The sequence below is a fragment of the Mastigoproctus giganteus genome, chromosome 9 (genome assembly GCF_048544385.1).
Source record: "Mastigoproctus giganteus isolate SK-2022 chromosome 9, ASM4854438v1, whole genome shotgun sequence".
NCBI classification, from domain to species: domain Eukaryota; kingdom Metazoa; phylum Arthropoda; class Arachnida; order Uropygi; family Thelyphonidae; genus Mastigoproctus; species Mastigoproctus giganteus.
In genome coordinates, this window is record NC_143583.1 from 43622126 (window position 1) to 43637640 (window position 15515).

General features: G+C 39.1%; 1 protein-coding gene across 2 annotated transcripts in view; it reads left to right on the top strand.

Moving 5' to 3' along the window:
* The first annotated feature begins 1468 nt into the window (after window positions 1-1468).
* Sqor (Sulfide quinone oxidoreductase) overlaps window positions 1469-15515 on the top strand; it is a 133406-nt gene continuing 119359 nt past the window's right edge. For both annotated transcript variants that reach the window (XM_090382089.1, XM_090382090.1), the window contains exon 1: window positions 1469-1700. The gene's annotated coding sequence lies outside the window, so the exon portion shown is untranslated. The remainder of the gene's footprint in view (window positions 1701-15515) is intronic.

The following is a 15515-nucleotide window of genomic DNA, read 5'->3' on the forward strand; positions in this document are numbered from 1 at the left end:
AGTAGTAAATTATGTTACTGCTCTGTGCAATCTAAGAAGTGAATCAGAAACTACAAGGAAGGAGTGCAGACGATTGATTAGAATTGTGGTTACAATATTATGATGTGGTTAGAAAGGAACTGGATGCAAAAAATAATTTTGATATCATATATTTGGATTTCAGGAAAGCTTTTGACACTATTGCGCATGGAAGACTATTGTACAAATTGGAGCAGAATGGTATTAAGGGTAAGTTGCTACAATGGATAAAATTATGGTTGAGTGGGAGAAGACAGAGGGTGGTAATTAATGGGTGCTGCTCTTCGTGGACTAATGTTATTATTGGAGTCCCACTGGGTTCGGTGTTGTGTCATCTGTTGTTTTGTATATTTATCAATGATATTTATGAAGGTATATCAGGCTTAGTGTCGAAGTTTGCAGATGATACAAAGGTTGGTTGTTAATTACAGTAATGGAAGTGTTCTACTGCAACAGGATCTAGATAATTTGGGCAGATGGGCTAAGAAGTGGCAACTGAATTTTAACCTTGACAAATGCAAAGTACTGCATATGGGTAGAAGTAACCCCAGAGAAACGGACTAACTGTGTGGTACTACACTTAAGGTGGTAGAAAATGAAAAAGACCTGGGAGTAATTGTGCAGTCAGATATGAAGTTTTCTGAGCAATGCAGACAGGCTGCCAGGGCAGGTCATGGGGTTTTGTCAATGATATATAGGAATTTTGCTAGCAGGGAAAAGGAGGTGATTGTCCCTCTGTATAAGGCAATGGGTAGGCCACGCTTTGAGTACTGCATACAGGTCTGGAGGCCTCATTTTAGGAAAGATGTAGATTTGCTTGAGCGTGTACAGAGAAGGGCAACAAGATTGGTGAGCGGAATGAAGGGATCCTCTTACCAAGAGAGGCTTAAGTTGGCTGGAGACTAGGCACCTGCGCGGTGATCTAATTGAGGTGTACAAGGCCTTGAATGGGTTGAGCACGCTGAATTCTGATGGGATCCTTCCACTTGTTCAGATTACGAAACGTAAGGGAGCATAAATTCAAATTAAGAAAAGACAGGTGTAGAATAGATGTGCGGAAATTGGCCTTTAGCCAGCGGTTGGTTAATTGCTGGAACAAACTTTATTCTGTCGTTGTGGAAGTTGATAGGTTAAATAAATTTAAGGAGGAACTGGACAGGCATTTGGAAGGAATGGTGTGACTTTTTTTTTTTTTTTTTTTTTTGGCTGATGCTGCATAAGCTCATACACTTGCTTTCTTGCATCACATGCCACCACTACTAATGCTTGTTTCCGTGGCTACCTGTTTTGATACTTCGATAATACGAAATCCATTTCGAATCGCAAAGTTAACGTGCGCAGCACGTAATAAAGTAATATTAAAACTACCTATTATCATCTATGTATATAGTGGGTATTGGCTTTTCTTATCTACGTAAAATGTTGTAATCTTGCGAGTGATGCAATTGGAGATACGCCATGTGGCATCTTCAAAGTACTACCATCTATTGGTTAGAAAACGAGCTATTTCGCAATTATTTACATTTTTATGTTACCACAAAACCAGCCTACCGATAATGAGAATGTTTATTCAGTTAGATTCCCACATTCAAGCAATGCATTTAGATAAATCTATATAAATAGTACATCCATAGAAATGGTAAACCTAAGAATTGTATAGCTACAAGTTGCGGTGTATGTAGGTATGTTCATTTTACAGACTATTATGATGTTGACAACTAGTGATTTGTCATAAACCCGGCTTTTTATTTTGTCATATTTTAATAGAGTTTAAGATTTTTAATTTTTTTTTTTTTAATTTTGGAAGTAATTTTCATAAGTTTTGAAAATTTTAATGGCTTTTTATCGTATATATCCAATTTGTGTTCCTTCTTACCCGATTGACGTTACGATGATTTATTTTAAGTTTTTATTTTTTTCCAATAATAATACGATGTGCTGATATATTTATTTATTTTTAATTTTTTATTATGGTAAATGAAAAATAAAAACGAACAAATTTGGGTTGCATAGTTGTTGGCTGCAATTGGGCTGACAAAAATTCCTCATTCCGAATATAATAATGAAAAAAAAAAAAAATGTATATTTTTAAAATTAAATTATGAACTCTCAGTAAAAATAAAGCTGCATGAAAAATGTTTAGATGCTTTCTATCACATTTTTAACACACTCTTATGTTACATATCAGTAATGGGCCAAAAATATTTAATGAATCAAATGTATAGGCAAAGAAATCGCTATTGGTGTTTTTGGCTGTTGAATTAAGATGTTTTTGACTGCCCGATCCAATTATCAACAAAGAGTATACAGTGAGGCCTTTGCTGAATTTGAACTGTACGGTGCATTAAACTACAAGGGTGGTCCAAAAGTTTTGTTACCCCCATCTTTGAAGTAGTGTGTTTAGATATTATTAAACATGAAATAGACAGCAGTAGGGTCTTTTTTTCTTTCTTTTTTTTTTTTTTGTTACAGATGGGTTACTGAAGTGTGGACGAATGGATTGTTATGAATGTATGGACTGGCTCATGAATGCCCACAGTCTACAAAAACCATGATGTGATGCTTTTTTGCAAGAATCACTGATATGACTGAACAGTGTTTAGCATTGGCAAGAATACTGTTCAATTTCTGAAAAGTCACTCTGCAACTGAGTCACCAGAAATCAATATATGTGATCTCCAGTTGAGATCTTTCAGGTCTACATTATTATTATTAGTAGTATTAGTCATATGGTGCAAGGAAGCCTGAGGCTTATGCTGCATCAGCCAAAAAAATTCCCAAGTTACCCTACCCTGAGAGAGAGAGAGAGAGAGTCAGTCAGAAGAAGGGAATCACCAAGAAAGCAAGAGAGAGAAGAATGATGATAACTGGCTCAGGACCCTGGGTTTGCCAAGCCCATACTCACCAGATGTGAGCCCCTGGGGTTAATTGGCATGAAAGCAGGAGTGCAGCATGTGCAAAGTTTCTTAAGGTTTTTAGTATTAGCAGTAGTAGTGGCATATGATGCAAGAAAGCAAGCTTATACAGCATCAGCCAAAAAAAAAATTCCTGAGAGAGAGAGAGAGAGAGAGAGAGAAAGAAAGAAAAATAGAACGGAATCACCAAGAAAGAGATTCTTCTCTTTCTTGGTGATATCCAGCTCAGGATCCTGGGTTTGCCAAGCCCATACTCACCAGATGTGAGCCCCTGGATTTGCTCCAGAAGTTTGTCCACTTCTTCCTTGAATTTATTTAAGCTATCAGCTTCCACAATGATAGATGGAAGTATCAGCATTGAGCTTGCACAAACCATTCAGAGCCTTATACACCTCAGTCAGATCACTTGTTGAGGTGTATAAGGCTTTGTTATGCTCCCACATCGTAATGTGTTTTTCTCATATGAAAATACATTTTGTTGAAGTGTCCATTACAAGAATGTTTTTATTTCTGGAATGAAGGCAACCTACATTATTACAAAGCATTAGAATGCAATCAATGAATTTTCTCTAAATCCCTCAACATTCATTCCTAGCTAGAGGCAACACAAATTTTGTTTTTTTTTTTGTGGGGGGGGGGAGCTTGAATATTACTTATTGGTATTTTTTTTACTAGAGTCAACATATAGCAGTAAGATTATGTAAAAAAAATGTTCTTTTGATTTAGCTTCCTCAATCATTTGTTTTTTTTTTTTTTTTTTTTTTGATTTGGTAGTTGTTGGCGCATCGGCTTCTGTGGCCATATTGCACCTCCCAAGGTTTTTGCAGTACTTTGATCCAAGCCCGAGGCGGGAATCGAACCCGCGACCTTTGGGTTGCCGGGCAGGTACTTTACCCACTCGGCTAGCCCGGTCGGCCCGAATCAATCATTTGTCAATCCTCAGTCATTTTCCTTATCAATTACTTTGTATTTGATAGTTGATAAAGAAAAATGTATTGTTTCCAGACAGTAGTAATCACAGAATAACACACCAAAATGGTATGTAATGCTAGGATTCTGCTACCCAAAAAAAACCTTGCATTTATCAATGTTAAATTTCAGTTGCCATCTGATTGCTGTGCCCACTTTTATGTTATCAGCAAACTTAGACATTGGACTTGAAATACCTACAACATTATCATTAATTAAAAATAGTAAGTGCCCAAAACTGATCACGGTTGTACCCCATTCATCACATTAGTCCATGAAGAGTAGTGACCATTTATAACCACCGTTCATCCTGGTTAGAAAAATGATAGCTTGTGGGGGGATACATAGATAAGAGCTGCAGGCTGAGGTGAAAGTGCTTCTTTCACAGCCTCTATTGGAACATGCAACAGCCTGGAAAACAAGGTGTTTGGAATTTCAGGCTTTGCTGTTGTCAAGGAACTTTAAATCCATGGGATGTGGAAGGGTAACTAAGAGTAAGAACAGGTGCACGTACTGTATATATACTTGCGTGTATCGTAATGCTAGGAGCAGAGTAAATAAATTTGATGAAGTTGAAGTACTGATTAATTCATCAAATGCAGATATTGTGGGGATGCCGGAGACATGGTGTCACTTGGATATAAGGGATGCAGAATTTGAATATGGGGAATGCAAAGCTTACAGGAAGGAAAGACAGGACGGGAGGGGTGGCATGGGTAAATGTAAGGCAGCACATGCATCAACATGGGTGGCCAGTGTAATGTTGAGTCAGTATGGTATGATATAAACACTGAAAAAAAAAAAAAATGGGAGTAGACATGTGTTACAGTTCTAATGAACTGATGAGTATAACAAACAGCTATACAAAGAATAGAGTGGGCCAGTAAATCAGAAAATCTTTTAATGGGATTTTAACTTTCCAGATATTGACTGGAACTAGTGGTGGTTGGTCACTTACACACTAGCAAGGCTTTTGTGGATTTATTGGATGAATGACATCCAATCACAAAAGCATGTTGGACAATAAGAGGAAGCAGTAGTCTTCATCACTGCTTATCAGCAGTGAGTCTTCATGCATTAAAAACCTGCAGGTAAAAAACCATCTGGATGGCAGTGATCACAGTGTGCTGATGTTGGATTTAATTAAAGACATAAGTACTGTCAATAGTAAAGAGAAGGGCTTTTGCTTTTGTAAGGGTGACTAGAGTGGTCTTAGACAGTTTTTAAATTCTATACAGTGGGACCATCATTGATATTGCCAGCTGTAAATGCTAAGTGGAAAGCATTAAGGGAAAATAATCATAGAAGCTACTAGGCTTTTCATACAAGTTAAGAAATGCCATTCCAGGCTTATTCCTAAATGGATGTCAGATGAACTGATGAGATTTGTGGCAGAGAAGAAAAATGCACAGGATGCATATAAGTTATTTGGTGATACAGAAGCCTATTATAGATAAAAACTAGTCTATAATCAAGCAACAAAGGAGGTTAGGCAAGCTAAGGCAGATTAAGAAGTCTCTCACAAAGAATGCCAAGAAGTGCAGAAAAGACTTCTTTATTTATATTAACAGAAGAAGGAAGGGGTTGAATCACATTGGACTACTTGATGATGTTGGTTTAAATGTTAATGATCCTGCCCAAGTTGGGGACAAACTGAATAGGTAATATGCATCTACATTCATGCATAGGAGTTCTTTATTGAGGGGAATTCCACAAGTTCATCAAAATCCAACAGGGAGCTAAATGATTTTGTGATAACTGAGAAACTGAGAGGAAAGTGGAAGAGGAATTGTTGAAGCTCAATGTGAAAAAAGCTGCTTGGGGTGTATGGGATCTATCCAATTATATTAAGAGAGGTAAGTAAACACTTACCAAATTATGAGAGCATCTTTGGATTCACGATATGTGCAAATGTATCCCCAATTCACAAAGGGGAATCAGAAGGTGACATGATTAATTACAGAGCTGTTAGCTTAACTTCTGTTCCAGGGAAAATGATGGAGACTTTGTTTAATGAAGTAATGCAGGATTGTCTAGACAGAAATGAATGTACTGCATTCACAGCGTGGATTTGTTAAGGGTGGGACAATCTTGTCTGACCAATCTGATTTGATTTTATAATCAAATAACAAAGGACCCAGATGCAAAAAATAATTTTGATATATACTTGGATTTCAGTAAAGGTTTTGATACTGTTGTACATACTAGGGTTGAATTTGAAAGTGTCTGCAATTCTGCCCAGACACAATAGGAGGGAGTATATGATGAGAGCCTTGTCGATCAATTCAGCCCTGGAAAGATTGTGCAAGGCTCAAGGGGGTAGAATTTTTTTCAGCCTGGTCTGTACTTGTTAACAGGAGAGACTGCTTTTACAGGGATGGGATACACTTAAATAGAAAGGGTGCAAGAATATTTTCTGATGCTATCGAGGCAGTGTTAGGTGGGTCGGAAAACTGCTAGCTTGGGGAGATAACAAGGACTAATAGATTAATAGTAGCCACTGGAAGAGGTGAAAGCGATTCTTGCACTGCTTCTATTGGAATGAGCAGCAGCCTGGAAAACAAGATGCAGGGTATTTCAGAAACTGCTGGGAGTCATTGCGATACAAGTAAACACATGGGTTGTGTTAGGGTAGCTAAGAATAGGAACAGGTGCAGGTATACTTGCATGTACACCAATGCTAGGAGTTTGGTAAATAAATTTGATGAATTTGAGGTATTGCTCAGAACATCAAAGGCAGATATTGTTGGGATATCAGAGACGTGGTGTCACACAGATATAAGGAATGCAGAACTGGAATTGGGGAGTACAATGTGTATAGGAAGGTCTTTTTTTTTTTTTTTTTTTTAATTAGTTCTATTTCATTATATTATTCCCAATAGAACTAGTTCTACGAATTAGTTCTATTGGGAATAATATAAATAGAGACAGGGGTACATGCATTCATCCCCTCTTTGAGGCGGTAATCCTTGGAGGGGATGAACGTTTTTGCCTGGAACGCTCCCGAGCCGCTTCCGGTTCCAACATGTACGGGAACAGTACATATTTACGCGAGATGCACCGTGAACCTGCTGGTATTTAATGAGGCACCGCAGAATAGAAGTGCACTGTTGAGGAAGAAGGCAGAAGCCTTTGAAAGCTTCAGTTATTTTAGCACTTTTAATCTAGTATATTTTATTGCATTTTAATTCAGTATTTTATTATCATTTTATTTGTACATTCACTGTAAACTACATTTGTTTTATTCTATCTTAATTCAATATTTTATTATCAGTAACATTTTATTTGTATAATCATATTTATTTTGTTTGATCTACTGTAAATTTATTGTAAATTTAAATATAAAGCTTTTTAAGATTTTCGTTTTTACTTCAATGGTGGGTGAGAAACGCTAAAAATCATAGTGTGTGTATAAGAAGGATAGACAAGATAGGAAGGTAGGAGGGGTTATACTATTAGTTAAGAAACACATAAAATCCAAGGAAGTGAAGCCAGTCAACATCGCTGGACAGTGCAGTGTCGAGTCAGTTTGGTGTGACATAACCATTGGGAGATCAAAATTGAGAGTAGGAGTGTGTTATAGACCTAATGACTCTGATGAGTATAATAAGGAACTGTACAGGGAAATAGAGTGGGCCAGTAAATCAGAGAGTCTTATAATGGGGGATTTTAATTTCCCAGATATTGACTGGAATTTGTGGGTTGGTCACTCACACACTAGCAAGGCTTTTGTGGATTTATTGGATGATTGTTTTCTACATCAGCATGTTCGGGAGGCAACTAGAGGGAGTAATACTCTTGATCTGATTATCAGTAGTGATTCTTCATGCATTAAGAATCTGCAGATAAAGGAACCACTAGGTGGCAGTGATCACAGTGTGCTGAAGGGGGATTTACTCAAAGAGGTAACTACCCTCAGGGGTAAAGGGAAGGGTTTTTGCTTTCGTAAAGGTGACTGTGGTGGTCTGGACAGTATTTAAATTTTGTACGGTGGGACCAACTGATGATGTTACCAACAGCAAATTCAAAATGGGAAGCATTCCAAGAATTTATCTTGGAAGCTACTAGCTTTACATACCAACTAAGAAATATTGTTCAAGGTTTAGGCCTAAAGGGATCTCAGATGAACTAATGAGACGTGGCAGAGAAGAAAAATCCATGGGATACATATAAATTAATGGGTGACATTTAAAGGTGTGGCCTGACCATTGCCTTATACAAGGGGATAATCACCTCCTTGTCCCTGCCAGCAAAATTCCTATATATCACAGACAAGATCCCACGAGCTACTCTTGCAGCCTGTCAGCACTGCTCAGAAAACTTCATATCTGATTTCACAATTATCCCCAGGTCTTTTTCATTCTCTACTTCCCTGAGTGCAGTACCGCATAGTTGGTATGTTCATCCCAGGGGCTCACATCTGGTGAGTATGGGCTTGGCACACCCAGGATCCTGAGTTGGATATCATCATTCTTCTCTTTCTTGGTGATTCCCTTTTACTTCTAACTCTCTCTCTCTTGCCTGGTACAGCATAAGCCTCAGGCTTCCTTGTACTATATGGCTAATAATAGTAATAATAATAATAATCACAACCAGGCCAATCCCCATTAGAAGAGGAATCTTTCAGGGAGATGCTCTGAGCCCGTTATGGTTCTGTCTAGCACTCAACCTGCTATCCACCATGCTCAACGGCAGCAAGTATGGAAATAACCTCAAAGAAGGAAGAAAGAACCTGTATACTCTCACCCACCTGATGTACATGGACGACATCAAGCTCTGTGTGGCAACCGAGAAGCAACTCCAGCAGCTACTCCCGTACACCGAAGAATTCAGCGAGGACATCAGGATGGAATTTGGTCTAGAAAAATGCAAGACCCACACTCTGCACCGGGGAAAATTAGTTGGCCGAAACTACCAGTTGCTGACTGGTAAAGAGATTGATGCTATGACAGAAGGAGAGACCTACAAATACCTAGGGATGATGCAGACTGAGCGGTTAGAACACAAGGAAATCGAGAAGCACCTCACTGAAAAATATCATCAGAGACTCAGAAGCCTGTTGAAAGCAAAATTGAATGGAGGGAACACAGTTAAAGCCATAAACACCTATGCAGCTTCGGGGTCATAGATTCGACTAACACCAAGCTAGAAGATATCATGTGAAAGACAAGGACAGTGATGACCAAGAGTCGCCAACACCACCCGAAGTCAGCAGTGGAGAGAATAAAAATACCTCGGAAAGAGGGATGAAGGGACCTGATAGACCAGAGAGAACAACAGAAAACAGTGATAGTTAACCTGAAGGATTACTTCGAGAACAACACAACACAACACCACTCCACCAGGCCATAAGGAAGATAGATAAGTGGTATACCCCACTCAACTTAAGTGAGGAAACCCTTCCTGCCCAGACGGTACAAGAAACGAAGTTGGAAAGATGGGCAAAGAAGACACTCCATGGCAGACACTACAATGACCTCCATCAAGGTCACATCGATAACACTGCTTCCAGTTCATGGTTCACAAGTGGGATGCTCTTCCCCCGAGTGTGAAGGATTTATGCTGGCCATCCAAGACCAAGTAATCAACACCAGAAACTATAGAAAATACATTGCAAAGGAGCCTAGCATTAGCATTAGCATTAGTAGAGGCATATGATACAAGAAAGCAAGCTTATGCAGCATCAGCCAAAAAAAAAAAAAAAAAAAAAACCACTCCCATTTCACCCCTCCGTTCGTTCGAAATACCGGCCCAGCTGAGCCTTAAATTTATTTAGGCTATTAACTTCCACAACAAGGGATGGAAGTCTGTTCCACCAACCAACTACCTGCTGGCTAAAGGCAAATTTCCGCATATCTATCCTACATCTGTCTTTCCTCAATTTGAATTTATGCCCTCTCAGGTGATAATTCTGAGCAGGAGGAAGAATCCCATCGGCATCGAGCATACTCAAACCATTCAAGGCTTTATACACCTCTATCAGATCACCTTGCAATGTCAAATGACACATGTCGACGATGCCACCTGTCCTCAGAAATGATCCAACACATCACCGCGGAGTGCAAGGTGATCACCCAGACTGAGTACACTCATAGACGCGACCAGGTAGCTGGGATAATACATCAGAAGCTAGTGAGAAAATACCAGTTGACCAAAGAAAGTGTACCATACTACAAGTACGAACACCAGGCAGTACTAGAGACCCGAACCCACAAACTGTACTGGGACCGCACCATAATAACGGATAAGACCATCCTGCACAACAGACCGGACATAACCCTTGTGGACAAGATGGAAAAGGCTACCTACCTGATTGACATAGCGGTGCCTAACACTATCAATGTCCAGAAAACCCATGGAGAAAAAATTGGGAAGTACACGAACCTGAGACATGAGATCAAGGAGATGTGGCATATGCAAGAAGTACCAACCATCCCAATCATCATGTCAACCACCGGTATGGTACCAAAGACTCTACATAGCAGCCTAGCAGCAATAGGTCTCCCAGAGAACACCTAAAAGGAACTCCAGAAAGTCGCAATCCTGAACACTTGTAGGATAGTCAGAGATTTCCTCGACCGACAGTAACACCAGACATTACAACCACCCTGTGTACTTGGTAGCAGTACCCGTCACGGAGTGGAATCCCCCAATCAGGGAGTAATAATATAAGAGCAGCAACAACAATAATAATAATAATACAATGGATTTACGGCTACCCATATGCAGTACTTTGCATTTGTCAATGTTAAACTTCAGTTGTCACCTCTCAGCCCATCTGCTCAACTTTTCTAGATCCTGTTGCAGCAGTGTACCAACCTTACTGTCATTAACAACCCTAGCAACCTTTGTATCATCTACATATTTGAAATGTGTATCTTAAACACTTTCCAGGGACCAAAGAAATATGCACTGAAAATGTGGTAGTAGTGGCATGTGATGCAAGAAAGCAAGTGTATGAGCTTATGCAGCATCAGCCAAAAAAAAAAAAAAAAATCACACCATTCTCTCCAAATGCCTGTCCAGTTCCTCCTTAAATTTATATAACCTATCAACTTCCACAATGACAGATGGAAGTTTGTTCCAGCAATTAACCATCCACTGGCTAAAGGCAAATTTCCACACATCTATTCTACATCTGTCTTTTCTTAATTTGAATTTTTGCCCTCTTAGGTTCGTAATCCGAACAAGTGGAAGGATCCCATCAGAATTCAGCGTGCTCAACCCATTCAAGGCCTTGTACACTTCAATCAGATCACCGCACAGGTGCCTAGTCTCCAGCCACTGCAATTTGCAGAACTTAAGCCTCTCTTGGTAAGAGGATCCCTTTATTCCGCTCACCAATCTTGTTGCCCTTCTCTGTACACGCTCAAGCAAGTCTACATCCTTCCTAAAATGAGGCCTCCAGACCTGTATGCAGTACTCAAGGCGTGGCCTGACCATTGCCTTATATAGAGGAACAACCACCTCCTTTTCCCTGATAGCAAAATTCCTGTATATCATTGACAAAACCCCATGACCTGCCCTGGCAGCCTGTCTGCATTGCTCAGAAAACTTTATATCTGACTGCACAATTACTCCCAGGTCTTTTTCATTTTCTACCACCTTAAGTGTAGTACTACACAGTTGGTATGTTTCTCTGGGGTTACTTCTACCCATATGCAGTACTTTGCATTTGTCAAGGTTAAACTTCAGTTGCCACTTCTTAGACCATCTGCCGAAATTTTCTAGATCCTGTTGCAGTAGCACACTGTCATTAACAACCCAGCCAACCTTTGTATCATCTGCAAACTTCGACACTAAGCCTGATATACCTTCATCAATATCATTGATAAATATACAAAACAACAGTGGACCCAACCCCAGTACTCTGTGGGAATCCACTAATAATATTAGTCCACAAAGAGCAGCACCCATTGATTACCACCCTCTGTCTTTTCCCACTCAACCATCCTTTTATCCATTGTAGCAACTTACCCTTAATACCATTCTGCTCCAATTTGTACAGTAGTCTTCTATGTGCAACAGTGTCAAAAGCTTTCCTGAAATCCAAATATATGATATCAAAATTATTTTTTGCATCCAGTTTCTTTGTAACCACATCATAATATCCTATCAAATTTGTTAGACGACTTTCCCTTAAAACCCATGCTGTGTCTGAATTATTGCTGGAGTCTTGTCTAGATGATCCTGCAATGCATCTTTAACCAGTGACTCCATTATTTTATCTGGAACAGAAGTTAAACTAACTGGTCTGTAATTACTTGTGTCACACTTCGAGCCCCCTTTGTGAATTGGGGATACATTTGCGCATCTCCAGTCCGTGGGAACCTCCTCTGAGTCCAAGGATGCTCTCATAATTATGGCTAAGGGTTTGCTTAGTTGGTTTGCCACCTCCTTTAATATAACTGGATAGATCCCATCTATCCCAGGTGCCTTATGTTTAACTTCAACAATTCTCCTCTACTTTGCAGTTGAATGTGATATCAGTTGAATGTTTTCTTATTAAGTAATGTCTAAACATCTGATAACATGCTTCCATTACAAGTTAAGTAATGTATACAGCATGCTGCATTTCAAGTACATACTACTTCATTAAAATTAATTGAATTTTGTTTTCTTTTTCTCTGATTAGCTAAAGTGAATATAGTAATCTTCTTTTCAATTAATTACTAAGATTATAGTTTTAAGTTATCTAAGTCATTTGGTTTAATTACTACAGTATAATATTTATTACTTTTCTCCAATATCATTTTTTTTAACTCCCTTTTTTCTGTCTATATATATATTTATATATATATATATATATATCCCTTCACAAGTGGCACCACATTAGAGAATTTTTTATAACAATACATGCAAAGCATGCATGGACTGTCTGGAGCTAACAATACTGCATAAAAACTACATTTAACGTATGAATTTCTTTTTTCCATGTAGTTTGCATGGAAAAAAAGAAATAATAGTTGCTAGATTTCTATTTGACTGATTTTAATGAAATTTGGGATGGCTCAACAACTCTTTCTATGTGAAGAACCAAATATAAGCCTTCATGAAAATCTGCCCATTAGGATTCGAGTTGTTACGTGCAGAAGGATGGAAATGTAGATAGATAGATGGATGGATGGACAGACATAGATGTATGCTAATGTGCCTAAAACAAAAAGCCAACATTTCCCATATCACCAGTCCCTCCCTCTCTTGTAACAGTTTGTCTGGTTCTTCCTTGAATTTATTCAGACTACTCACCTCTACAACACCAGATGGGAGTTCCAACAATTGACCACCCACTAGCTGAAAGCAAATTTCCTCACATCTACCCTTCAACCATCCTAGTCTGAACAGAAGGAGGGATTGCATATGTGATGATGGCATTGACATTGACCTTACTCAAAGAGAGGTCGCTGACTCTCTTTAAAAATTACAGCTGTGAATTACAGGCTCCGAAAAAGAGATAAGTGTTTGCCATTTTATTTACCTAATTGTTATTTTATATTGTACTTTATGCGCAGTCTTATAGTTCTAGTTACGCTGGTTATTTTTATTTTTAATTTAGATAAGAGTTTTTGTAGATTACTACTTAATATACGTAAAACCGTTGTTTCGTTCGAATCTTGCAGCCATTGTTTTTGTATAGAGTGGTAGGGAATTTAAATTTTTAATTGTGGTAATTAGGTAGCTATAACGTAAAATTATATAGCATAATATGCATCACTGCATTTAGGATTCCATTAGATAGTATAGTATTGACAATTAATTAAATAAATTTATTGATCTTATTAATTTAAAATATTATGCCCCAGACTAGAGCATCTTGTCTTTCCTCAATTTTAATTTATGCCCTCTCAGGTGATCATTCTGAGCAAGAGGAAGAATCCCATCGGCATTGAGCATACTCAAACCATTCAAGGCTTTATACACCTCTATCAAATCACCTTGCCAGTGCCTAGTCTCCAGACACTGTAATTTGCAAAACTTAAGCCTTTCTTCGTAAGAGCAACCCTTTGTTCCATTCACTAATCTTGTTGCCCTTCTCTGTACTCGTTCCAGCAGCTCTACATCCTTCTTGAAATGAGGCCTCCAGACCTGTATACAGTACTCAAGGTGTAGCCTGACCATTGCCTTATACAAGGGAATAATCACCTCCCTATCCCTGATAGAAAAATTCCTGTATATCATTGACAAGACACCATGAGCTACCCTTGCAGCCCATCTGCACTGCTCAGAAAACTTCATATCTGCCTGCACAATTACCCCCAGGTCCTTTTCATTCTCTACCACTGTCAGTGTAGTACTACAGAGTTGATACGTTTCTCTGGGGTATACTTGGATTATCATATACAGATATTATTTACTTGGATTTCAAGAAAGCTGTTTAAACTGTTGCACATGAAGGACTACTGTACAAATTTGAACAGAATGGCATTAAGGGTAAGTTGCTACAATGGATAAAAGGATGGTTGAATGGGAGAAGACAGAGGGTGGTAATCAATGGGTGCTACACTTCGTGGACTAATGTCATTAGTGGAGTCCCAGAGGGTTCGGTGTTGGGTCCACTGTTGTTTTGTATATTTATCAATGACATTGATGAAGGTATATCAGGCTTAGTGTCGAAGTTAGCATTAGCATTAGTAGAGGCATTTGATGCAAGAAAGCAAGCTTATGCAGCATCAGCCAAAACCAAAAAAAAATAATAATAAAAAAATAAAATAATAAAATAAATAAATAAAAAATAACCACTTCTACTTCACCCCTCTGTTCGTTCGAAATACCTGTCCAGCTGAGCCTTAAACTTATTTAGGCTATCAACTTCCACGACAAGGGATAGAAGTCTGTTCCACCAACCAACCACCTGCTGGCTAAAGGCAAATTTCCACATCTCTATCTTACATCTGTCTTTCTTCAATTTGAATTTATGCCCTCTCAGGTGATTATTCTGAGCAAGAGGAAGAATCCCATCAGCATTGAGCATGCTCAAACCATTCAAGGCTTTATACACCTGTAAAATGCATTCATTTTACATTCTACTTTTCGTACCCCCCCTCCCCCTTTTACCGTATCCCTTATGCTAAAAGAGGTGTTTTTGTTTCCTTGTGTATTCCAATGAAAACATTACTAAGAAACACACAGGACAAACTTGACTACCAGCTCGTGTTAGCGATAAGAGTCCAAAATTCAGGAAGGCCGAGGCTTCACACGTCTGAATATTGTATCAACCCCCCTTTTTACTGTTGTCGCTATGCGAGATAAGCAGTCGTTAGGGTGAAGGCAGTTTACCAGTCCAGAAAAATATGAGCTTTCGCTCTCTCTGGCAAATACTGGGAAGCTTATCGATCGTGTTGGCGTGAGAATAAGGTGCCCCCACCCTCGACCGGACACCGGGGGTTGACGAAAGTTCACGCGATAAGGTGCATAATACCAAGAGGGTGGCAGACCTAGGGGCAGCAGGAGGAGAGAAGATCAGCGCGACAGCAAGCAGTTGTGAGCAGTTAGTCGTGAGTCAAGCAGTGAAGCCTGTTGAAGAAAGTGGAAGAATTAGAGAACGAAGAAAAGGAGGAGGCAGGAAAATGACGAGAACACCAACCTCGAGCCCCATACTCGGCCGATGGAGTC